Source organism: Chroicocephalus ridibundus, unplaced genomic scaffold, assembly GCF_963924245.1.
Source record: "Chroicocephalus ridibundus unplaced genomic scaffold, bChrRid1.1 SCAFFOLD_84, whole genome shotgun sequence".
In the NCBI taxonomy this organism is placed as follows: Eukaryota; Metazoa; Chordata; class Aves; order Charadriiformes; family Laridae; genus Chroicocephalus; species Chroicocephalus ridibundus.
The window spans coordinates 743651-768631 of record NW_026961297.1 but is presented as its reverse complement, the minus strand read 5'-3'; the positions used below and the strand labels follow the sequence as shown (position 1 = coordinate 768631).

General features: G+C 60.5%; 1 long non-coding RNA gene across 1 annotated transcript; it reads right to left on the bottom strand.

Moving 5' to 3' along the window:
- Positions 1-4603: 4603 nt before the first annotated feature.
- Positions 4604-6768, bottom strand: LOC134509220 (uncharacterized). The gene is made up of 5 exons (XR_010069256.1): positions 6630-6768; positions 5866-5898; positions 5705-5740; positions 5228-5296; positions 4604-4746 (listed from the first exon to the last, which is right to left on the bottom strand). It is a non-coding gene; the product is annotated as an uncharacterized LOC134509220 (long non-coding RNA).
- Between the last annotated feature and the right edge of the window lie 18213 nt (positions 6769-24981).

Below are 24981 nucleotides of genomic sequence, written 5' to 3'. Positions count from 1 at the left end.
GTGTCCACACACCCCCACAGGCTTCCACTCCGTTCTCCACACGTGCCCACACGCATCCACACGTGCCCACACACCTCCAGACGCCTCCACACCCCACCGTGCGTGGCCACACACATGTTCACACACCTCCACATGCCTCAGACCGACTCCCCCACACCATCTTGGTGCCCCCCCCACGTCCCCTCCTGTCCCCTGTGGGGCGGCCCCCTCCCCAACCCACCCGTGTCCCCACTGGGGGCGATCTCCGTGTGTCCCCCCCCGCCTCCTGTCCCCACCCACTAGGGTGTATCCCAGCCCCCCCCACGGGTATCTCAGTGCCCCCCGTGTCCCCAGTGGGGGTCCCCGTGTTTGTCCCACCCTCCGCCTGTCCCCCCGAAAAGGGTCTACCCTGCCTCCCCCCCGGGTATCTCAGTGCCCGCCGTGTTCCCCGCGGGGGGGGTTCCTGTGCCCCCCCCGACCCCCCCTGTGTCCCTGCAGGCTGAAGGGGGCTTTTGGGGGGGCCCTGGGGCTGCTGGGGGTCGAGTTTGTCGGGTTCTTCTCAGGGGTCTCCATGTTCCGGCCTGGGCAGAGCCTCTTTTGTATCTTGGGGGGGCCCCAAAACCCGGGGGGGGACACCCTAAAAATGGGGGGGCCCCAAAACTGGGGGGGAGGGGCCTAAAACTGGAGGGAGGGGAGGGGCCTTAAATGGGGCAGGGGGGAGATGCCCTGGAATGGGGGGGGGGCCCAATAAAGCGGGAGAGGCCCTGAAACAGGGAGGGACCCCGAAATAGGGGACACACACACACAAAACATGGGGGGTGACCCTGAAACACGGGGGGGGGGCCCAAAATATGGGGGGGGACGAAACATAAGGGGGGACAGGGCCCAACATGGGAGGGGGGCCAAAAACGGGGGGGAACCCCAAAAGGTGTGTGCAGGGGTCCGAAATGAGGGGGGGATCCCTGAAATGGGGGGCGAGACACCCCAAAACCGGGGGGCTGCCATCAGGGAGGTTCCTCCCCCCGTCCAAAGGTCACAGGGGGGCCCTGCCAGGCCCGGGGGGAGGCGGGTTTCACCCAATTCCGCCCTGTGGGGGGGTGCCCGGGGGGGAGGGGCCGCCCCCCCCCATTTTTGGGGTGATTTTCCCTGACGTGGGGCAGCGCTGGGGGCCCACGTGGCGGCTGCCCTGGGCCTGGCCCTGGCCCTGCTGGAGGACTGGGACGGCGGCTCCTTCTGGCTCCTCTTCGGCCTCTGCAGGTGGGTCGCGGGGGGAGGGGGTCTTTGTTGGGGTGTCCCCCCCCGCTTACACCTGACTGACACCCCCCATTCCCCCCCCCGCCCCGCAGTGTCCCTCCCGCTGTCACTGAGGCGCTGCTGCTGGTCTCCATTCTGGGGTGCAGGAGATGAGCCCTCTTGTTATAGTTAAATTTAAAATAAATCGAGTCCGAAATAGATTCAATAAATATTTATTGAGGTAGGAAGGCAAAAGCAGCGCTGGGCGGCCGGGGAGTCGCAGCTCCACCAAAGGCTCGCAAATTCAAGCAAGCTGAGCAGCTCTTTTTATCTTCACGGAGGTCGGTTTCGACATCTTCGGTACGCCCCTCTGTAGCTTCTTGCTTGAGGTAGTTTAGATAAAATGTTGGTCACAGAATCAGCTCAAAACAATACATTCTGATAACATTGTGGTTAAGCTTTTTGTCAAACAGGAGTTCCCATGTGGGTGTGGCAAGATAACATTGTGGACATGTCTCTTCTGGTTAAACAGGGAGTTCTCAAGACTGCCACAATGGGTTCGTTCCTCTTGCTTAACTTGTTCGATCAGCAAATCACCTTTAGTTACTTATTACACTCTGAGCCCCGGGGGGGGAGGTGTGTCGGTGTGTCGGTGTCCGTACCCGCCCCCCCCCCCGAACCCCCCCGAGGGTCCCCAATATGCGCTGACCCCCCCCCCCGGCGTGCCCCCGAACCCCCCCTACCCCCAACTTCCACCGCCGTGTTGAGAAATTAAAGGGTTTAGCGCGGGAAAGCGCCGGCGCGCCACGGCTTTGGCGCGGAAAGACGGGGCGGTGGCCCCGCTCCTCATGCAAATGAGAGCCGCGGGGCAGGCTGGGAGCGCGCGGGAGAGAGGAAGGAGGGGTTTTTTGGGATCGGGAGGGGGATGAGGGAAGGGGATGGGGGAAGACGGCGGGGGGCATCAGAGGAGTGCGAGGGGCACGGAGGGAGGGGGGTGGGGCGGGTCGCCGTTGGGTAGGGGGTGGTGGCGGATGCCCGCCCCGGCGGGGGAGGCGGCGATAGTGTTAGCGTGGTGCAGTCTGATTCCTGGGTGGTGGTGGGTATGTGTTGAGTGCGGCACGAGGAGGTGTGGTTACATGTCCATGAGGGGAGTGGGGCTGGGCCAAGCGCGATAATCGGTAGCCCCCGCGGAGTGTCAGGCTGTCGGTGCCGTGGGGGGTCGGCGGTGTGTACCGTGAATGGCCGCCCGTGCGCGTAACGGGGCCGTGCGGCCGGGGCGTGCACCCTCGGAGGTGCACAAGAGCTGCGTGTGTGAGGGGGCTGCGGGCACGAGGGACACTGTTTGTGCCCCATACATCCCCCACCCCATGGACATCTGCTTTGCCCCATAGGTCCCCCCTTGCCCCATACGCCCCTCCTTGTGCCCTCCACTCTCCACACTGGGACCCCACTCGCCTGGTCTCTGGTTTCTCCCGTTTCTCCCAGTTTCCCAGTTGGCAGCTCCCAGCCCTGCAACGCCGGGAGTCCCCCCCCCGCCCCGGGGACCCTCCGGTGCCCCCCGGGAATGATCCCCCCACAGCCAATCCCCCTGAAGACGGGAAATCTTGGAATCCTGGAATCATTTGGGTTGGAAAAGATGTTGAAGATCCTCAAAGGACCGTTTGTGACCATTTGTGACCGTTCCTCAATAGCTACGGGGTGGGGGGCAGGAGGACGGGGCCCAGTGACAGGACAAGGGGCAACGGGGACAAACCGGGACACGGCAAACAAGGAAAATTTCGCTTGGAGGGAGATGGAGCTTGGGGACACGGTGCCTAGAGAGTGTCCTTCTCCGGAGATATCCCAACCCTGCCTGGAGCGGTCCTGGCCCACCTGCCCCGGGTGACCCTGCTGTGGTGGGGGCTGGATGATGGTCGCCGAAGGAGACGGAGGAGAGGGAAGTGGGGGGGTGAGGGCATGGGAAAGGGCCCATGGGAAGGAGGGGGACGTGGGGTTTTGGGGACCTGGGTTTTGGGGATGTGGGGTTTTGGGGACATAGGGTTTGGGGGACGTGGGTTTTTAGGGACGTGGGTTTTAGGGGCAGATTTTGATGGATATGGGGTTTTGGGGACGTGGGGTTTTGGGCCATAGATTTTGATGGATGTGGGGTTTTGGGGACGTGGGGGTTTGGGGACATGGAATAGTGATGGATTTGGCAGTTTTGGTCCATGGTTGGCCTCGATGATGTGAAAGGTCCCTTCCGACCTGGGCAATTCTGTGGTTCTCTGGGGCGGAAGAAGCTGTTTCTGCAGCGGCCCCCAGCCAGGCAGGAGTGTGTCTCCCCTCCCCGGCGTTGGCGGGGGCTGGATGATGGTCTCCAAAGGAGATGGAGGAGAGGGAAGGGTGTGGGTGAGGGCATGGGAACGGGTCCGCGGGAAGGAGGGGGATGTGGGTTTTGGGGACGTTGGTTTTTGGGGACATGGGCTTTAGGGACATCGATTTGTTATGGATATGGGGTATTGGGGGACATGGGGTTTTGAGGGACGTGGGTCTCTGGGGACTCCTCCAATGGTTGGGGCTCTCTCCGGAACCCAGATGCCATTTGTCCTTCCTCTCGTGGCGTGTCGACACCGAGGCTTTTCCCTGGGGAACGCTGGCTCCAAGGTGCCATCCCCGAGCCAGAGGTGGCGGATGGGCAGCGCCGGGGACAGGCGCGGGGCCACCACAGCCCAGGGAGAAGAGCTGCCTCGGGGACTAGCGGGAGAGACCCAGTGAACGCCGGCCCTTCCTGGCCCCCCCGCCTCCAAAAGGAGGGAATTTCCCCCCAAAATGGTGGGGAATTCCCAGGAGAGGTTGTGAGCTCAGGCGCCAGCACCGCGCGGAGCCGAGGGGCGAGTTTCAGCCCGGCTCCCATGGAGCTCTCTCCCAAGGGGGACCCATGACGAGCCCGTGCCAGCGTTTCCGTCCTGTGCCCCCCATCTCTCCCCGGCCCCTTCCTCTCCCAAGATGGTCTGTCCCAGTTGGCCACTTCCAGCCCCCACGGGGGCTCCTTGGAGCAGCCTTTTTGGGGCAGTTCCAACCGCAGCCAGCGCCAAACCCCGCTCCCGGACATCGGAGGAGCCCCCCGGCAGGGACGGAGCTGGGTCACAAATCCCTGGGGGATTCTCCGGGTTCCCGAGGCTCCTCCCCAACCCGCGATGCCCCAGAGAAGGGGGTGGGCTGGGGGGGGGGGGCGGTTCGGGAAGGCAGGTGGCCAGGCGTGGGGCTCCGAAATGGCCTGGGAACCCCCCAGAGGGCTGAGTCCGTGGGGCAGGAGCCCAGAGGTCCGGGCCGTCCCTCCACGCTCCTCTCCTGCCCCACACCACGGGGAGAGGGGCCACGGAGGGGGGGCCACGCGCAGGCAGATGCGGAGTGAAGCTTTGCTGAAGGAGTTTATTGATGGCGAGAGGGCAACGGTCTGGGGCTCCCGGGGGTCGGGGGGGGCCATCCAGGGATGATCATCTCCTCGTGCTGCTGCGGGGGGACGGGACGAGGGTGTCACCGCTGGTTCCAGTCCTGGAAGGCAGAGCCCGGCGTGAGACCCTCCCGGCGTGTGCCGGGCCAGGAGAGCGGCCGCGTCCCCCCCGTCTCCCCACAGAGCCCTGGGGACGGAGGAGGGACCCGGAGCCCCCCACGCACCCAGGGCAAGACCTGGCTCTCCTGAGCCCCCCGGGGCACCCCCAGCCCCTCGCCCGGCGTGGCCTTACCCGGGGACGCCCCGAAACCTCCATGAGCCCCGCCCGGCCCCCGCGGGCATCCTGGGGGGCACCAGAGCCCCCCGCCCGGCCACGGCGGGGCCCCGGGCAGTCCGTGCAACCCCCCCCGGGTGCGGGGACTGGCAGGGCAGCGGCTGCGTCCCGCTGGCCCGGGACACGCGTCGCCGCCGTCCCCTCGTCGTCCCGCTCCCACAGACCCGGCAGTCCCGGCCCCGAGGGCTCGGGGACCCCCTGGGGCCCAGGACCCTCCGTGGGGCTGGAGTGGCCGGGACGTCACTCACCTAGGCCTCGGCCGCCTCAGCCATGCGTCTCTGGCGCGCCAGCTCCAGCAGCTTCTCAGCCCGGGGGGCCTGGGGAGACGGGGGGGTCAGGGAGGCGCTGGGAAAGCCCTGGGGGGGCTGGGGGCGAGTGGGCTCCCAGTGCGGGCACTGAGGGGGAGTGGGCTCCCAGTGCAGGCACTGGGGGGGAGTGGGGCCCCAGTGGAAATACTGGTGGGAGGGGGTGGGTTCCCAGCACAGGTACTGGGGGGGTGAGTGGGTTCCCAGCGCAGATACTGGTGGGAGGGTGTGGGGTCCCAGTGCAGATAGTGGGGGGCGAGTGGGGTCCCAGTGCAGGTACTGGGAGGGAGTGGGGCCCCAGTGCAGACACTGGAGAGTCGAGTGGGGTCCCAGTGCAGGTACTGGGGCACACTGGGATGCTCTGGAGCGCGGTGCCCGTGGGAGGGAGGGTCTAGGGGCAGCAGAGCTGGCTGTACCTACCGCAGCCCTCTTCACTCGCCCGAAGCCGATTCCCCCCTGTGGAGAGACCGTGGGGTCGCCCGGGTCACTGGGATGTCCCCAGCCCCGGCGAGCAACGGGGGGACCGAGCGGCCCCCCCAGTTCCGCAGACTGGGCGCCCTCCCAGCCCACCCGCCGCTTACCCCGATGCAGTAACCTCCGCTTGCTTCGAAGGCCTGGGGAGAAAGAGCGCAGCAGGGGCTGGAGGGGACCATGGTGGGGCCGGGGGGGACAACACAGGCTCCCCTCGGCCCCAAGGCTTCCCAGGAAAAGGCCTTCTGCTGCCCCCCAGCACCATCCCCCCCCCAGGTTTCACCTCACACGAGGACCAGGGGTGAGGACGGAGATGAAGGGACCACGGGGAGTTCAGGAGCCCCAGAGAGGACGGGGGCGGGGGGTGGTGGGGACGCAGCGATGGGGCACGGGGGCGGTCGGCGGGACCCCCGAGGGCCGGGGCCGGGGGCTCTGGAGGGCCGGGGGGGCGTGGGACGGACAGGAGAGGGAAGGAACCCAAGCGGAGGGGCCGTGGGGGCTCCGAGGCGGTGGCTGGTGGGGGCAGAGGGGGGAGGAGAGCGGAGGAGCACAACGAGGGGACGGTGCAGGGAGACGGTGGGGTCGGGCAGGGGCTGCAGGGACACCGCTGCCGGGGAAAGGGGGGAAGGCGAAGGGCTGAGGGGGATGAGGGGAAGAAAGACCTCGGCAGCGACGGAGAGGTGGGACACGGAGCGTGTCGCCGGGGGGAGATGGCAGCGGGGCCCAAAAGGACGGGACTCGGGGGTGCCGGGGGGGGATGGGACAGATGTGGGGGCGCCGAGACGAGAGGCCAAGCCAAGGGCTTTCGTGCCCCCCGCTGCAGCGGAGCCGGCGTCCCCCAGCCCGGCCCCGGCCCGCAGCCCTGGGGACCCACCTGGGCATCCTCCGGGGTGCAGAGCAGGACGGCGAAGAGCAGGGCCAGGCTGAGCACCGCCACCTTCATCTTCCTCTGCCGTGCGGAGAGTCCCGGCTGCAGCTGGGGAAGGTGAAAGGGCAGATTTATCCCCCCCGGGACTCCTGCTCCTCCCTCCCCGCCCCGAGAGCCCCCGGGGCAAAGCTGGCCTTGGCAGAGACACCGGCCCTGGCCACCAGCCCAGCCCCGGCACAGAGTCACCTCTGTCCCGGCACCGGTCCAGCGTGGGCATGGGGCAGCTGGGCAGGGAAGGGCCCCGGCACCGGGGGGCGGCTGGAGGGGGCGGCCGGAGCCTCCCGACAGCCGGACGCCCGACAGCCGTGACCCACTGCTCCATCATGAGACTGGCCTCCAACAGCCCCTAAAGCCAGAACCCCCCAGCTCCCCGTGTCCCTCACCCCCAGACCCCCATCTCCCCACGTCCCTCACCCCCAGACCCCCATCTCCCCACGTCCCTCACCCCCAGACCCACATCTCCCCACATCTCTCACCCCCAGACCCCCATCTCCCCACGTCCCTCACCCCCAGCTCCCCGTGTCCCTCACCCCCAGACCCCCATCTCCCCACGTCCCTCACCCCCAGCTCCCCGTGTCCCTCACCCCCAGACCCCCATCTCCCCACGTCCCTCACCCCCAGCTCCCCGTGTCCCTCACCCCCAGAGCCCCATCTCCCCACATCTCTCACCCCCAGACCCCCATCTCCCCACGTCCCTCACCCCCAGACCCACATCTCCCCACATCTCTCACCCCCAGACCCCCATCTCCCCACGTCCCTCACCCCCAGACCCACATCTCCCCACATCTCTCACCCCCAGACCAGCCTTTCCCTCCAGGGCCCCCCAGGGGTGACAGCACCCTCCAACCAGGGCTCTCAGGGCAGAAATACCTCTGCCTCGTCCCCAGCCCCTCGGGTAAAGGGGGGGCTGGAACCGGCCCCTCTTCTTCCGCACCGGGGACCCCGGGAGGAGGGAACGTGGGATGGGGGAGGACGGCTGGGGGCAGGGGCCACGGGGCCGGCAGGAGACTGGGGCCTTCGGGCACTGGGGGACACTGGTGGGTGCTGGGCGTGGAGAGGGGAAGGCTCGGCGTGGGGGATGTGCTGGGGGGCGGCCGTGCCCGGCTCCAGCCCCCACTGTTCCCCAGGCTCCGCGGGACCCAAACCGGTGCCGTTCCCAGCCACGGCCCCCCCCGGGCAGAGGGGGCTGGCCCCTGCCCTGGCCCTCGCCCCGCCGCCGCCTGGGGACACCCCGTCCCCCCACATCCCCGGGGTCCCCCGGGCAGAGCCGGCCCCGAGAGCGGGTCCCAGCGCCCCGGCCCCGGTGCAGCGCTGGCTCCGCTCCCCGCTGGGGCTCGGCCACCGCTCGCCAAAGGCCCTCGTCCCCTCCGGTGTCCTCGACCTCTGCTGGCCCTGGACGCGGCCGTTCAGAGGGACGCGACGAAGCCTCAGCTCATCCCCGGGCAGCCCCTCGGCGCTGATGGCGGGCACGGAGCCCCCCCGGTGAGAGGAGGGACGTCTGTCCCGCGGCACCTCTGACACCTGCCTGCGCCCCGCGGCACACAGGGCCCTCCAGCCCCCCCGGGGCTTCCCCAGAGCCCGCTCGGGGGCAGAACGGCGGGGGCGACAGCAGCCGGGGCGCCCTCCAGCCCCGCCAGCGGGCAGAGCCCCCTCAGGAGGGCGGTGCTGGGGGGAGCGGGGAGCAGCAGGTCCTGGGGCGCCCCAGCGCCGCGGTCCCTCCTTCCCCAGGGACAGGCCGGCGCCCAGAGACGGGGCATCTCCCTTTCCCCCTTCCTTCCCCCCGGCTCCTGCCCCAGCCACAGCCATCAGTGGGAGGTGTCCTGAGGCGCACCCCGGCCTTGGGGGGGGGCTGCCCGCAGCCGAGCGCTGTCTGGGGCGGGGACTGAGGGGTTTTGTCCCCTTGCGAATATGGCCGTGGGTCACTTCTCCTACCCCGTGAAGAGCGCACAGCCCAGGAGCCCTCGGGGCTCTCCTGCGCGGCGGCGCCTGCGCCCCAGGATCTCCCCTGGAGCGGGGACGCTCGCTTGAGGTTCTGCTCCTCGGGGCCGGCAGATTCCTCACCGCAAGAGGCTCTCGGCGGCGTGCTAAACCCTGAAGTCTTGGCTAAGTGACGTAAGGGTTGATGGCGTGGCTATAATCCCTTAGACGTGAACCCTTGGCCAAGCCTGGGGCTCGGATTGGATCCAGCTGCACCTTGACTCCTCTCGGAGAAGGAGTTCGGAAAGCTGGGGGGTCCTTACCGAGCCCCGGGACCCAACGGGAGGGTCTCCCTCGCGGATCGCCTGGCCCTGGCCCCCGTGCGGTAAATAACCGGGTGCCCCTTGCCATCGAATCCCGTAAAACACTGTCGCCTTCACTGCCGGCTTTGGTAAATGGTGTTTGCTGTTCATCACTATTTCGCTGCTGCTCTCTTACGAGTGAAGCTAATCCCTACGCCGGTGACGGGGCGGCGCTGGGGGAGCAGCCGGACAGCCGGGGGGGCTGCTCTCCTTGGGGGAGCCTGGGGGGGTCCGAGCAGCCGGGGTGATGGAGCTGCCTCCCCAGGGGCGCCGCGTCCTTTTCCCTCTCCTCCGCCTGCCCCGCGCTGGCCCTGGCTCTCCAGCTTGGTTTCCTTCACCCCCAGCCCGACCACCGCCACCCTGGGGGCCCTGGGCAGCCCCCTCGGGGTGCTGTGGGGTAGGGACAGCGTCGGGCTGGTCGTAAGCGGTGCGGGGCTCCGCTCCCAGCGGGGAGAGCCGCCGGGGGAAGCCGCACAAGCCGAGCCAGACCTTTTCCAGCAAGCCGGCGCCAATGGAGCTGCTCTCTGCCATCGTGACGCTCCCGCAATCGGCCCCGGCTGCTCTCTTCAAGGGCGCAAGTGCCCCAAAGGGCAGAGGGAACGGCCGGGACCTCTCCCAACAGGGACAGCTTCAGGGCGGACATGGGCATTTTTGGCTCGAGGAGCTCAGGCACCCCGGGTTTTCCCCCCTGCAGACGCACACAGCTCTCAGGGGAGACAAAGAGCAGCACAGAGAGCGACTGATTGGCTTCTGCATAACGAGGAGACCAGCCCTTCGATGGCATGAGCCACCGCTGGGAGGACATGGGACCGGCAAGGTCTCCATCGGGAGGCGCAGCACGGATCGACGGGTCTCTCTGGGTGGCAGAAGGAACCACCCGTAACAACCAGCAAATCGACTGGCCGCGCCGAGCAACGGCGGCACCGAACGCCTTGGACTCGCCGCCTGCGCTGAGTTCCCGGGACGTCGGCGTTATCCCAGCAAACCCGCGGGTGCTCTGTAAGGCCGGTGCGTTCCTCTGTAAGCTCGTCCTCTGTTCCCTGCCACAGGAATTCCAGCCACCGTGCTGCGCTGCCCAAGGGCTGTTCGCCCCCTAACCCACCCAGTGGCCCACGGCCCACGGCTGAAAGTAAAACAGCGCTCAATTGGAGTCTGTGGCCCCTGGGGTTGGGGGGGTGGTTTGTGTTTGTAGGAGACGTGGGGTGGGAGTCAAAGGCCGGTGGGAAAAATCTGGACGGGGCTTTGGAAGTTGGCTGGGAGGTTTGCCCGAGTTTCAGCGAAACTGAGGTGTCGCTGGTCGTGTCCCCGTGACGGGACAGGCTCCTGTCCCGGGTCGGAAGAAACCCTGTCTGGGGTCATCTGCCCGAGAAGAGGGAGACGAGGGTGCGCTGAGAAGTCAGACACGAGAACCGTCAACGGCTCAGGGCCCTCGTTGACATTAGATGGCATTTCCGAGGGTTAGGGATAAGGTCGTGTCTTCACGAGACACTAACTCTAAATAAGGGATCTCTTGTGGCTCAGTCGTGAAAAGATTGAAGGCGCCTGACTGGAATATTTGCTTTGGAAATGCCCAAAGAGCAGGCAGCCACCTGGCAGATGTTCATTTTGACGGCTTCTGCTTTCTGCGTTATCTGTTGGACAGACAAGTCACCTGGTGCGGAATCATGCACCGCATTTAAACACGCTGTGGTGTTTTTTGCGTTCCGGGCCTGTTTTGAAAAGAATCGATGAATCGTAGCTGCTGACACCATTGAGGAATATGGGATTAGGAGCAGCCAACGAGAGAAACGCAGACCAGCGGGCGGCACTGGATGCCCCTTGACATTCACAGTGGTGTTCGGGGAGGTTCCCTCTGCCGGCTCAGTGGTGGCGACGACGACGCGCTCGGGTGGTTGTGATCGTGAGCCGCACATTGAAAAAGGTAAATGTCAGCAGTTGGCCGGTTTGACCAAGGGCTGGACAAGAGCCTCCTCAAGGTCGCTCTGAAGGGTGGCTGATCCTACCCGTGCTGTCCCCCCGCCGCCTCCTCAGGGGGAGCGCAAGGCCTGTGGCTTTGACAGTTCGTGTCCCAGACAAAACCCCACCGACGCTTCCGAGCACCCCAAAGTGCCAACAGAAACCAGCTTTTAACAAGCCCAACAAAAAGGGGCGCAGGGCACAGATCTGGAGGTGACTCCCGTTGAGCGCGAAGGAGAAGTGTCCCGTCAAGGAAAGGTCTTGCCAGTCCCCAAACGAGTGGACCACCGTTGAGGGCAGCACCCAGAGGGAACCTCCCGTGGGGCCAAGAGCACGTCTGTACCTTTCTCTCTTTTTCCTACAGTCCCTTCTGGGAGGCAGGGGGAGTTTTACCACATTTATTTTCCAAATAAATTTTTATCAGGGTTGTTCTCCTCAGGCTCTGACCCGCAGTGAGGCGTCCCGCCGTTTTACAGAGGGAAAGGGGAGGGAAAGTGCATGTACCGCTTCTTCTTTGGTGGGAACACTTGGTTCAGTGCTCATCGTGCACACTCGGATGGCGCTGGAGCCTGAGCCACGACCCCAGCTCTGCCCTCGGCTGGTTGGAGATGGATCTTCCCCAGGGATGGAGGCGGGAGCGAGTCTGTCTGGGGTCAACGCCTGGCACATCAACCCCACGGGAGTGTGAAGCTCTGGTGGACTCTGGTGCAATGTTTGCCTTTTTCCAGTCACCGGGGACTTCACCTGACTGCCATGGCTTTTCAAATATCATGGAGAGTGGCTTGGCAACTCCACCAGCCAGTTCCCTCAGGACTCTGGGATGCATCTTGTCAGCCCCCATAGACTCCTGCATGCTCAGGTTCCTCAGGTGGTCACAAACCTCATCTTTTGCCACAGTGGGGGGGACTTGGCCCCTCAAGTCCCTACCTTGAGGTCCACCCACTCGAGAGGTGTGGGAAGAGAGGTTGGCAGGGAAGACTGAGGCAAAACTGTTGTTGAGTACCTCAGCCTTCTCCTCGTCCATTCTTACCAGTTTGCCAGTCTTGCTCATCAGGAGGGGTACGCTTTCTTTGACCTTCCTTTTCTGGCTGACGTATCTATAGAAGCCCTTCTTATTATCCTTTGCCTCCCTTGGCAAGTTCATCTCCAGCTGCGCCTTGGCCTTCCTGACCCCATCCCTACACACCTGGGCAACATCCCCATGCTCTTCCCAGGGTACCTCTCCCTGCTTCCACTGCCTGTGCATTTCCTTCTTGCCCTTTAGTTTGACCAGCAGGTCTCCACTCAGGCATCACATTGATTAAGGCTTTATCCATGGGGATTATCTCCACCCCAGCCACTCCCAATGCATTGAATCTCCCCTTCCATGTTATTCCTGGTCGCTTCTCTGTCTCATTCCCTGTCCATTGCAGACCAACCATCTGCAATATAAATGTGGGCACCAGATGAACTCCTCCTGGGGCCTTTGACAAGCACTTAGACCTCAAAGAGCAGAGAGGTGCCTCTAGGAGGTCCTCCTCTTCCCGAGATATGCTTCCTCCACTGGTGTCTTTAGGATGCATGAGTGGTAAATGGAGAAAGATGGTCAGCCCCTGAGAGCTTGTTAACGTTTCAGTTAGTGGTGAGGCAGTGATTGGTAGTGGGTAGGGATGCCAGAGAGGGCAGAGGAAACTCAGTGACAAACAATTCTTATGGGGAGTGGCTGAGGGAACTGGGATTGTTTAGTCTGGAGAAAAGGAGGCTGAGGTAGACCTTATCGCTCTCTACAGCCACCTGAAAGGAGATTGTAGAGAGGTGGGGGTGGGTCTCTTCTCCCAAGTAACAGGCAATAAGAGAAGGGGAAGCGGCCTCAAGTTGCGCCAGGGAAAGTTTCGACTGGATATTAGGAAAAACATTGTACTCTGAAAGGGTTATTAAGCATTGGACGAGGCTGCCCAGGGAAGTGCAGCCATCCCTGGAGGTATTCAAAAGACGGGTAGACGCCGTGCTTAGAGATATGCTTTAGTGATGGTTTTTGTCAGAGTTAGGTTGGTGGTTGGACTCGATGATCTGAAAGGTCTCTTCCAACTTAGGCAATGCTATGATTCTATGCACCCCAGAATGCAGGTTGCCCTCTTGGCTGCCAGGGCACACTCCTGACTTGTATTAACCCAGCTGCCAACCAGCGTCCCCACATCCCTTTCTGCAGGGCTGCTTTCTAGCCACTCCTCTTCCAGCCTATACTTGTGGCCACCATTATTTCATCCCAGGTGTAGATTGCAGCGTTTGTTCTTGTTAAACATGCTGAGAGTTGCCTTCTCTGGGTCACGGACACAGGTGCTAAACTGAACAGGGCCCAGGAGCCAGCATCCCTGTGCTGCCCCACAATGCCCCAGCATGTCCCAGTACGTACCCTCCGTAAGTCCATGCTGACTGCATTTGAAGACAAATTTCTCTTTTTGGTGCCCAGAAATATCACCCAAGAGGACTCTAACTGGTGGCACACTGCTCACCAATGCGAGCTTGTACAGCCAGTGAGTTGTTCCCTGAGTTGCATTTTTGGCCTCGTTCAGAGCTGGGTGCAACACTTGCTTGTCCTCTCTCACAAGAGACCTCTGCTAACCCAATGACTTTTCAAAAGGGATATTCCAAAGAAATGTCAATCTTGTTCTGTAACTTCACTACCGCTATTTTGCCTGTTATATGATGGATTTCATTTCTCTAATCTTTCTTATGTTTTCACCTGTCCTGATACAATGACCATGTCTAAAGTCATCTTTCCAGGTGCAGACTGTCTAGACAAGGGCCTTTTCTATTATACTTCCGTTTTCTCCTTCCCTTACTCTTTCTTCATTCAGGTTCCTGTCACCCATCCAGCTGCTGCTTTGAGCTTCACGTGGTTAAAAGTTTCCCTGTCTTTCAGTAGTCTAATTGTCTCCTGTAGCCAACTCTTTAACTATGTTTATATCAACCTTTCTGTACCTATCCATCCAAAGCATTTCTCATAAGATTACCCCTTGCAGAAAAGCAACCTCATTAGAGGCAGCATGTACTTAGCATATGGCCGCAGAGGGTGTTTTATTGTTTACCAAACATGATCCAACATGATCAGGCTTTACTTTTCTTTGCTTGCAAAGAGGAGAAACCCTTCTGTGCCCGGGCGCAGCCAGGTCTCTAAGGGGCTCAGGTGGGAGCTGGTGCAATGGAGCTGTAACATCCAGCTGCAGAGACCAGTGGAGAAGTCTGATGGAAGGACACTGATGTAAATCCCAACTGGGCAATGACAGACATGGTGGGGTTGGGGTGGGGGCGGTGAGGAGCAGCATTGTCCATACAGTGTCAGACCTCAAGGGACTGCTTTTCCTAGCCATCCAGACCTCCTGAGGAGACCCTCTGGATCAATATCAGTTGCAGAAGACTTCTATCACCTCTTCTCTAGACTGAAAAGTAAAGTAAAACAAACCCTTTAAAAAAAAACTTATTGGGTTTTCTTTGAAACCTTCCTTCTTATCTACAGTATGAAAGAGCTCCAACTCACTGTAGAAGCCTTGAAGACTTGAAGGAAATTAAAGGAAGAGAAACAGCTTGTTAGGGCTTTCTGTACTTTAATGAGCCCCATGGCGTATTTAGCTCTGAGTCCACGAACCTCAGATACTGAGAGACGATTGAAAACACTGCTCAAGGAGTCAGAAGCAAAACTCAAAGTACCTTGAAGCACTAACTGGCCACTGAGGCCCATTACTGACAAAGTCTCCCGGTGGACTCTCAGAGGAGATAGCTGGAGGCTGGGATTGCAGGAAGGCAAAGGCACTGTGCAGGTGGCTGTAATGCGGAGAAAACTGTTGCTTTGTTTGATGAAGCAGAAAGGCCAAACCTGACCCTCAGGCCCTGGGAAGGCAGATCCTGCCCCTCAGGTGTGGCTCAGGGCTCTTCCTGGGGGTAGTGGGGTGTGAGGGTGAGCAAGGCCAAGGGTAGGGAGACTGTGCAACACCTCCCGGCTTCCCCATGCCACGGTGAAGCAGAAACCAAGTCCAGAGCCTCAAAATAAAGTTTCTTGTGGTAGGCCTTGGTGGCAGAGGCAACTGCCATAGCCAAGGGGACAAAGACCTTGGTGCTGTTGGGCTTTGTAGCCTTGCCAGAGCCCTGGGCCACCTCCACTGCAGGCTGTCCATCACTGTCCCATGCCTGCACCTCTTTCCTTGCAGGCTGCAGACACCCATCGTGCTTTCCCACATCGCTCTTACCCCGGCATTTCTATACCTGTGCTGATGTCTCTCCACTCTCACCGGCTGTTCCTTGAAACACAAAGCCATGGGCTAATACAGACTCCCTCTGGGTGACCTCTTGCACCACAGTGCAACCGTTTGAGTGAGATTTCTTTTTCCTCACATGCAGTCCGACCCTTCCAAGCTGCGCTTTGTTGAGGTTTCCTTCTCTTCCCACTACCAAGAAAATCTCCATGATCTCTGAAGCCACCCTTCAAGCAGGTGCAAGCTACTGCTAGAGAGCCCTGGGCCTCCACTTCAAAAGGTACAGAAGCCCAGCTCCCTCAGCTTCTCCACACAGGCCCCAAGCCCCATCCTGGCCAGTGTCCTTTGGAGCTTCTCCAGTTCCTCCTCCTTCCTTCAGAACAGAGAGCCCCACACACAGACACACTAGACCAGATGTGGGCACACCAGTGCTGCGTCAAGGGGGATGATAATCACAGGATCTTCATGGTTGGAAGGGACCTTTCAGATCATCGAGTCCAACCATACACACATGAAAAAAAGCCCTACAATCTCCACACTAGAGCATGCCCTGGAGTGCCACATCTAGACATTTCTTAAACACCTCTAGGGATGGTGACTCAACCACCTCCCTGGGCAGGCTGTTCCAATGCCTGACCACTCTTTCAGTAAAGTAATTCTTCCTAATATCTAACCTAAACCTCCCCTGCCGCAACTTCACACCATTTCCTCTGGTCCTGTCATTATTCCCCTGGGAGAAGAGGCCAACACCCACCTCTCTCCACCCTCCTTTCAGGGAGTTGTAGAGGGCAATGAGGTCTCCCCTCAGCCTCCTCTTCTCCAAGCTAAACGTGCCCAGCTCCCTCAGCCTCTCCTCATATGCCCTGGTCTCCAGACCCCTCACCAGCCTGGTAGCTCTCCTCTGGACACGCTCCAGCACCTCAATGTCCCTCTTGTACAGAGGGGCCCAGAACTGAACACAGTGCTCGAGGTGAGGCCTCACCAGTGCCGAGTACAGAGGCACCATCACTTCCCTGCTCCTGCTGGCCACGCTGTTCCTGATAGAAGCCAGAATGCTGTTGGCCCTCTTGGCCACCTGGGCACACTGCTGGCTCATGTTAAGCTGGCCGTCCACCAGCACCCCCAGGTCCTTTTCTGCCGGGCAGCTTTCCAGCCACTCTGCCCCAAGCCTGTAGCGTTGCTTGGGGTTGTTGTGACCGAAATGCAGGACCCGGCACTTGGCCTTATTAAACCTCATACAGTTGGCCTTGGCCCATCGATCCAGCCTGTCCAGGTCCCTCTGTAGAGCCTTGCTACCCTCAAGCAGATCAACACCCCCACCCAGTTTGGTGTCATCTGCAAACTTACTGAGGGTGCACTCAATCCCCTCATCCACATCATCGATAAAGATATTAAACAAAACTGGCCCCAAAACTGAGCCCTGAGGGACACCACTGGTGACCGGCCGCCAGGAGGATTTCACCCCATTAATCCCAACTCTCTGGGCACGGCCATCAAGCCAGTTTTTAACCCAGCAAAGAGTACACTTGTCTATGCCAGGATTCGCCAGCTTCTCCAGGAGAATGCTGTGGGGGATGGTGTCAAAGGCCTTGCCAAAGTCCAGATAGACAACGTCCACAGCCTTCCCCACATCCAGAAGGCGGGTGACATGGTCATAGAAAGAGATCAGGTTGGTTAAGCAGCACCTCCCTTTCCTAAAGCCATGCTGGCTGGCCCTGATCCCTTGGCTGCCCTGCGCTTGCCGTGAGAGCTCACTCAAGATGATCTTCTCCATGATCTTTCCTGGTACCGAGGTCAGGCTGACAGGCCTGTAGTTCCCTGGATCCTCCTTCCGACCCTTTTTGTAGATGAGTGTCACATTAGCCACCCTCCAGTCATCTGGTACCTCCCCTGTTGACCAGGATTGTTGATAAATGATGGAGAAAGGCTTGGTGAGCTCTCCCGCCAGCTCCCTGAGTACTCTTGGGTGAATCCCATCCAGCCCCACAGACTTATGTGCGTCTGGGTGCAGAAGCAGATCATTGACTACTTCCTCCTGGATTATGGGTGGGTTGTTCTGCTCTCCACCCTTACCTTCCAGCTCAGGAGGCTGAACACCCTGGGGGTAGCTGGTCTGACTATTGAAGACGGAGGCAAAGAAGGCATTAAGTATCTCAGCCTTCTCCTCGTCATTGGTTGCAACTTTCCCCCCCGCATCCAGTAAGGGATGGAGATTCTCCCTGGCTCTCTTTTTGTTGACGTATTTATAAAAGCTTTTTCTGTTGTCCTTAATGTTAGTGGCCACGTTGAGCTCCAGCTGGGCTTTTGCCTTCCTAATCTTCTCTCTGTATAACCTAAAAGATCTCTGTACTCCTGAGTTGCCTGTCCCTTCTTCCAAAGGTGGTAAACCCTCCTTTTATTCCTATGTCCCATCCGAAGTTCCTTATTATAGAATCATATAATCATTTAGGTTGGAAAAGACCCTTGGGATCATCGAGTCCAACCATCATCTCCACTCTACAAAGTTCTCCCTTACACCATATCCCTTAACACCACATCTAAAGGAGTCTTAAACACATCCAGGGATGGTGACTCCACCACCTCCCTCGGCAGCCTATTCCAGTGTCTAACCACTCTTTCTGTGAAGAATTTTTTCCTTATGTCCAGCCTAAACCTACCCTGTTGCAGCTTGAAGCCATTCCCTCTTCTTCTATTGCTAATTACCTGTGAGAAGAGACCAGCACCAACCTCTCTACAATGGCCTTTCAAGTAGTTGTAGAGAGCGATGAGGTCTCCCCTCAGCCTCCTCTTCCTCAAACTAAACAGTCCCAGCTCCTTCAATCGCTCCTCATCAGATTTATTCTCCAGGCCCTTCACCAGCTTCGTTGCCCTCCTCTGCCCTCGCTCCAGCACCTCGATATCTCTCTCGGATTGAGGTGCCCAGAACTGGACACAATACTCAAGGTGTGGCCTCACCAGTGCTGAGTACAGGGGCACAATCACCTCCCTCCTTCTGCTGGTCACACTATTTCTAATACAAGCCGGGATGGCATTGGCCCTCTTGGCCACCTGGGCACACTGCTGGCTCATGTTCAGCCCCTTGTCAATTAGAACCCCCAGGTCCTTTTCTGCCAGGCAGCTCTCCAGCCACACTCCCAAGCCTGTAGCGATGCATGGGGTTGTTGTGGCCCAAGTGCAGGACCCGGCACTTGGCCTTGTTGAAGCACATTCCATTAGCATTGGCCCATCGGTCCAATCTACCCAAGTCTCTCTGTAGAGCCTCCCTATCCTCATGTAGATCAACACTCCCGCTTAGCATCGTGTCATCTGCAAACTTGCCGATGATACACTCTATGTCCTTATCAAGGTCGTCAATAAAGATGTTGAACAGAAATGGTCCCAACACTGAGCCCTGAGGGACACCACTTGTGACCGGCCGCCAGCTGGATTTAACTCCATTGACCACTACTCAGACTACAAAAAGACTGTGGACAGATTTCTTTAGAAAGAGATGTTCAAGCGTCAAAATCCCTGTCTAGAGAGAGCTGGTGGAGGGCACTGGCCGGCTGTGGGGCTGCACTGCGCGTGCACAGCGACGCTCCCATTGGTTGGGCTGCCGTGCCGCGCTCCCATTGGGCGGTTCCCCGTGTGCCCTCCCACTGGCCGGATCGCCTTTCTGGGGGTGGGGCGTGGTGGGGATTGACGGCTGGATCAGGCCAATGGAGCAGCAGTGCCCAAGGAGGAGGGGGTGGGTGGTGGGGCAGCAGTGGCCAATGGGCGCCCGCCGTGGGCGAGCTGGCCTGGGGGAAATGGCAGGCGGCTGGAAATGGGAGTGCGGTGGTCCCGGCGGAAAGCGGGGCCCGGTGGGTGGGTGGTGGGTCGGGCCGGGCCCACGGGGCCGCTGCAAGCACATGGTGAGGGAGCTGGACTGCGCAGAGGGGAGTGGGCGGCCCCGAGGGGTGATGGGGGGTGCAGGAGGGCCCTGAGTGGGGCTGGGGGAATGGGAGGGTTGAGGGGGGGCATTGACGGGTGGGAGGGGGGTGGCTGGTCACAGCTCCCCATGGGGTCCCTTGGTCCTGGGGGGTTTGGGGTGTGGTGTTGGTGATGGTGGAGAAATGAAGCCCGTCAGGGTGGTAAGAAAGCAGCGCCTGGGCCGTGCTGGTGCCGCCCCAGAGGGACGCGGGGCCGGGCCCTCCACAGTTCGCCAGCGCTCCCCCCAAAGTGTCGGTGGGGCCCTGGGGGTGTCAGGCTGTGGGGTGGCTGCGGTCCCTCAGCGTCACCCAGGGGGGCTGCAGAGGGGGGAAGGAAGCAGAGAGGGGGAGCCGGTTTGTGGCCCGACCCTGAGAGTGGGACTCCTGCTGCCGGGGCTGGCAAAGGGGCTGTCGTGGCTGGTTTTGGGGCTGAGAAAGAGAGGGAGTTGTGTGACTTTGGGCTGAGGAAGAGGGCTCGAGATGAAATCCGCGCCAGGCCCCTTCTTTCTGCGTGGAGGGTCCGTGCCGGCCCCGCTCCCGAGGGGGCAGAGGTGGGGTGGGGGTCCCCCGGCTCACCGCCCTTGGCTGGGTGTGACAACCAGGCTCATTTCTCTGCTCGTCTTTTCTCAGGGTCATCTTCTGCGGCACGGCAAGAAAATCCTGCACGGCTGATTCAGCTCGCTGGTCAGGTAGTCGCACGCCTGGGGCGAGACGCCTTTGCGAGTTCAGGGATGCTACAGATCCTCCCCATCAAAGCCGCAGAAAAGGCAAATTTACTGCCAGTGGAGAAAAGCTGGCGAGGAGTTTTGCGCTCATTTTTGTGTGGATATTTAGTCGTTTGAGGGCCGGAGCCCTCCAAGAGAAGCGTTATAAAAAAAGGTGTTTTTATTAATACTAAAGTGAGAAGTGTAGAGGAACGCAAGGAATGAAGTGCGTGCTTTTTATTAGTGCCGACAGCTCTAGATTCTCCAATAACAGCACTTCAAAAGTGCTTACGTCCAGAGCGCTCTGAAAACCATTAATTAATTAATCCAGCGCCAAAGGTTGAGAAATCATTTCAGGAGCTCAAGTCTTGGGATGTTTAATAATGTGAGACGGAGCCTTTCACTTGGCTTCTGGGCCGGGCTCGTGCCCAGGTCAGCGATAATCCAAAGGGGAACCGCTCGCTCCATCGGAAATAACTGGTGTGAGTGGAAATAATGAGCATCTTGTCAGCCGTGGGAGGGAAAAGGGAGATCAAGAGTCCGCCTAAACAAACCTCGCGCCGTTAAGAGATCATTCTCTGGGGAGTCACTGCCAAGATTATGTTTCGGGGAAGATCGTCTTACCGAGCAATGTGCTGCGTCCGGTTTGGAGACTAAATATCTCCAAAGTTTGGGGTTGATTAAGTGCTTCTTGGTTATTAGTTGGATATCTTGGTTGGGTTTTTTTCCCTATTTACCACCTTTTACCACTAAACGAACTGCAGAGATTTCCCAAGTGGGCACGAAACAGCGGATCAAACGCTGAGCGTGGCCACCGTGAGCCTGGAGAGAGGCCGGAGCGGTGCTTTCCTGAGCTGTCCCCCACGGTGCACCCTTGCCCCGGTGCTCCTCCCCAGGCAGGGGGCCTTTCTCTGTGGCTTCTGGAAGAAGGTGTCCACATGACTCTTCCTTTTCTTCCCTCTGTCCGCAGAGTTCCTGATTTTTGGAGGAGACATCTTGAAGTTTGCTGGTAGGTTCTTGGGACAACGATGACCTTGGGCACTGAGCTGTAGCATTTAACTCCTGTGGTGGCCATTTGCTGTGCTCTCCTTCTCAAGAGGCTCTGCGCAGTGCCTTGAGCCAGCTCTTTGGCCACGCACGCACCCCTCTGGCAGTGCCCTCTCTCCAGTGCTGCAGCTGCAGAGGAGCGCTCGGGGCAGGGGGTGCCACCGCTGCTGGCCGGCGGCTGCTGTGGCTTGCCCAGGAGAGGAGAGGTGTCCCGGTGCCCAGGACATGGTCCTCCAGGATGATGGCCTCCCACAAGCCCATCTTCCTCCTCACAGCGGCTGGTTTCTGCTGTCCCTGCTGCTGAGCGTAGGTCAGGGAGAGTCAGGTCTCGACTGAGCCTTTACCTTCCCTCCCTTTCCCCAGGAGACGCTGTGCTGGTGCTGTGGAGTACACTAGCCCAGGAGGTGGCCAGGACCATCAGCCTGGTGCTGCACTGTAGCCGACAGATCCAGAAGAAGTACGGAAGGCGTGACACGGATGTAGGGCAGAAGGTCCAGCTGAAGATAGGTACGGTGCTGTGCCAGACGCAGATGTGTGGCACTCTTCCGTGTCACAGGGTGCTTCTGGTTTGCTGGGCTTCTGGGGCAGGCAGCTGAGGGTGACGCCCAGCATTCTCAACACATTCTCAATGTCGACTTGGTTTGTCTATTTCTAGATGCCCATTTCAGGGACTCATGTCAGCATCTCCCCGAGGAGGAGGGAGGATGCTCTGCCCCTCCGTAATGCCCGTCTCCCCGCTGGGCTTCAGATGAGCTTCTGAGCAGCCGAGATGCTGGGGGCTGTAGAGTTCCAAATGTTCCCTGTGTCAGTTCTGCTTCTCCCTCTCCCCAGGGATCTCTGCAGGGCCCATGAGCCTCCTGATTTTCTGGCAACGCTTCTGCATTTTTGGCCCATGCCTGGCTGAAGTTCGTGACGCCGAACAGGTTGCGGGTGCAGGTGAAGTTGTCCTCTCGGCAACCTGCTGGGAGCTCTGTGAGCAGCACCGGCTGAGGACCAAGCGTCTTGTAGGCGCAAGACCTGTGCAGGCAGGTGGATGGGATGGCCTCGAGAGCCATTCTGAGAGCCTGGGCCTGGCCATGAAGGAGGGAGGTGTCGGAAGGCTGAGGGGATGAATGTGGAGAGAGTTGTAGGTGGGAAAGCGGGCAGGCAGCCGAAGCTCTTGTCCTCCCATCTCAGGGGTGACCATGGTCTGGGCTTGCTTGCTTTGAGGGGTCGGGAGGCACTGGGAGGGTTTGAGCCCCAGCAGCAATGTCCTCTGTGGGCCATGGAGCTGTGGTTGCTTGGAGATGGGCATGCTTGGAGAACGGCTGCCCAGCTCCGGTGCTTCTGAGGAAGCACTGCTGTCCCATCCAGCCAGGTGGGCTCCTTCTCCCCTTCTCTGGGCAGTGATGGTGGAGGGCAGGCTCTTTCCCCTGGGACTCCTGGGGAGGCCAGTGGCAGTGCTTTCATTCTGTGTGTCTTCAGGTGACGGGCATGGATCCGATGCCTTGGTCCAAATGCCAAGACGCCTTTACGCAAGCTTGTACAAGACCCAGTGAGCCACCGCTCAAAAAGGGAAGGTGAGTGCCCACTTCCCCTTGCTCTGTGATTGTCCCGAAAGGTGGGGCTTTGCTGCTTCAGGGGCCAGAGAGGAACCACCTCCTCCCTCTTCCCTCCGTCCGTTAGCACTCATGCTGTTGGGCCTCCCAGGGCGGTGGCTGCTGCCGCCTCCTCCTTCCAGGGGAGAGCTCTGCCCTCAGCATGTGGAGGCGGCAACGTGAGCAAGCGCAGAAGACTCTTTCTCCCTCGATTCCAGGGCCAGGCCCTGCTTTGCAACAGCTCGTAGTCCCGTCTGCCCAGTGACCACCTGCATTTTCTCTCCTCAGGTGCCATGAGACCTGCTCTTCCCTTGCCCAGTGACCTGAATGCTGAGGATGTGCTTAGGAAGTACATACCAGTCGCAGGTCTCGGGAAGGTACAGCAAGGCCACCGCTGTGGGGACTGCATTTTTGGAGGGCAGAAGAAGTGGTGCCCTGCAGAGATGGAGTTCTCACGGGAACAGACCAATCAAAGAAACTGCACCCTGAGACAACAACGCGGGGGAACTGAGCCCAGGGGCACTGGTGCTGCACCATTGTCTGCGTTGTCCTCAGAGAGACATGGGCGGCGGGAGGACGACTCCTGTCTCTCTGTCTTTTGCGTGGCTATGGTTCTGGATGTGCTGTGCACACGACGGTGGGATAAAGGGGAGATTCCCCTGAAGTCCCTGGAGCATCCCTGAGGGTCTCCCCTCATGTCCGTACGGGTCCCCAGATGGCGTGTTAATGGAGCAGCCTTCTCTCCTTTGTCGTTTGTGTTCTGACTCGGCGTCTGCCTGCCGCAGGCTGGGCGGCCTGCCCGCCCTTTGCACTGAGAGGAGGATTTGTCCCTTTCTCTGCTAGTGCCCGCTATCGCCAGCACGCCTGCTCTCCCTCGGTACCGGTGTGGGCAGTAAGAGCCCAGGAGAGCAGGCTGGTGAAGCCGTCGTGCTCTTGTCTTCCAGCTCGATGCAGGACTGCCCATGGACCTCCTCTCTGAGCTACGGCCAGTCACCTGCATCTTTGTCCAGCTGCATCTCAGCACCATCCTCAAGGAGGCCGGCAGGGTGATGCTAGAAATCCTCTCTCCTCACGAGGGTCACATCAACAAAGTCCTCCTGTGTGATAAAGTGAGCGAGGGGGAACGGTCACCTCCCCCAGCACCAGAGGGTGGGCAGTGAGCGCGAGGGAGAGACTCCCTCTTAGGCGCTGTAGCAACGCGTTCCACATCTGTCCTGGGCAGGGCTGCATGTTCCTCTGTGTGCTGGGACTCCCTGCAAACAAGCTGCCCTGCGAGAGCCTTCACGCCTTGCAGAGCGCTCTGGAGATCTTCAACTCGTGCTCCACCATGCTCGAGGAAATAGAGTGAGTGTGTGGTGGGGGTTGGCGGGGTGCGTGCTGCCTGGGACGGCGCAAGGGGGCTTCCCAGAAAGAGATGTGCCTTCTAGTTTGCCCTCCCGTGTCCCTGGCAGGAAGGAGGCAGTGCCCTGAGAAGGTGGCAGGCAACCCCTGGGCTCAGCCCACGGCAGCCAGATGGAGTCCCTCCAAGCACGCTCTGCTGGCCACTGCGCTGGGAAGAGCCCTCGTGAGGGCCAGAGGCCCCTGTGGCTAGAGGCAGGCCCTTCTGGACCACTGGCCCATGAACGGGGATGGGGCCCAGCCACCTGATCCCAAGTGGCTGTCATCGCCAGGCGGTGACATGGCGGGCGCCTTCTTCTCTCTCTCTTTGTTCACGAGAGGGCTGTGGCCCTGCACGTGCTCTGCCTCTGCCCCTTGTCCCTTGCAACCTGCAGATGTTGCACCCCTGAGCTCTCCACGTCCCCGAGACCCACGCTGGCAGGGCAGGACAGCTGGTGGCCCAGGCTGGCACCGAGGGGAGGTGAGGGAAGGGATGAAGCCAGGCGGGCAGGACTGCACCTGGGGCGCTGCTGAAGCCCTGCTGTTTCTCTGTGTGCCAGGACAATGTCTGTGGCAGTTACCAGAGGGACGATGTTCTGCGGAGTCACTGGCCACCCGCTGAGACACGAATACACAGGTATTGGCCTGGAAGGGTGCCGCAGGGCTGGTGGCGCAGGCCACACCAACGCGTGCTCTCTCTCTGTAACGCGTGCCCTCTCTCTTTGGCGGTCCTTGGCCAGAAGGTGAACTTGGCTGCCCGGATGATGGTGCACTACCCTGGGCTGGTGTCCTGTGATGCAGTGACCTACGCCGCCTCTCGGCTGCCCACTTCCTACTTCAAGGAGAGAGAGATGAAAGTCCTCAGCCAGCCTGGCCCTGTCTATCAGTACGTGGGGGTCACCGAGGAGAGGTGAGTGTCCTCTGAGACAGTGGGAAGCCCTGGCGCGGCAGGCTTTTTGCCCCTCTCCGCTGCTGTCTCCAGCTGCTGAGAGAGCAGGAGTGAAACCACAGGGATGGGGAAGGTTTGTCTGTCTTGGTAGACACAACCTGGCCTTGTGGGCTCGGTCTAAAGGGCTTTGGGCTGTGCTTTCCGTGCTGGGCTTGCTCCACCACGTGCCCTGGGAATGCTGACCCAAGGAGATTTTTGTCCCAGCTGCTCCGAGCAGGAAGCTTTGGGCA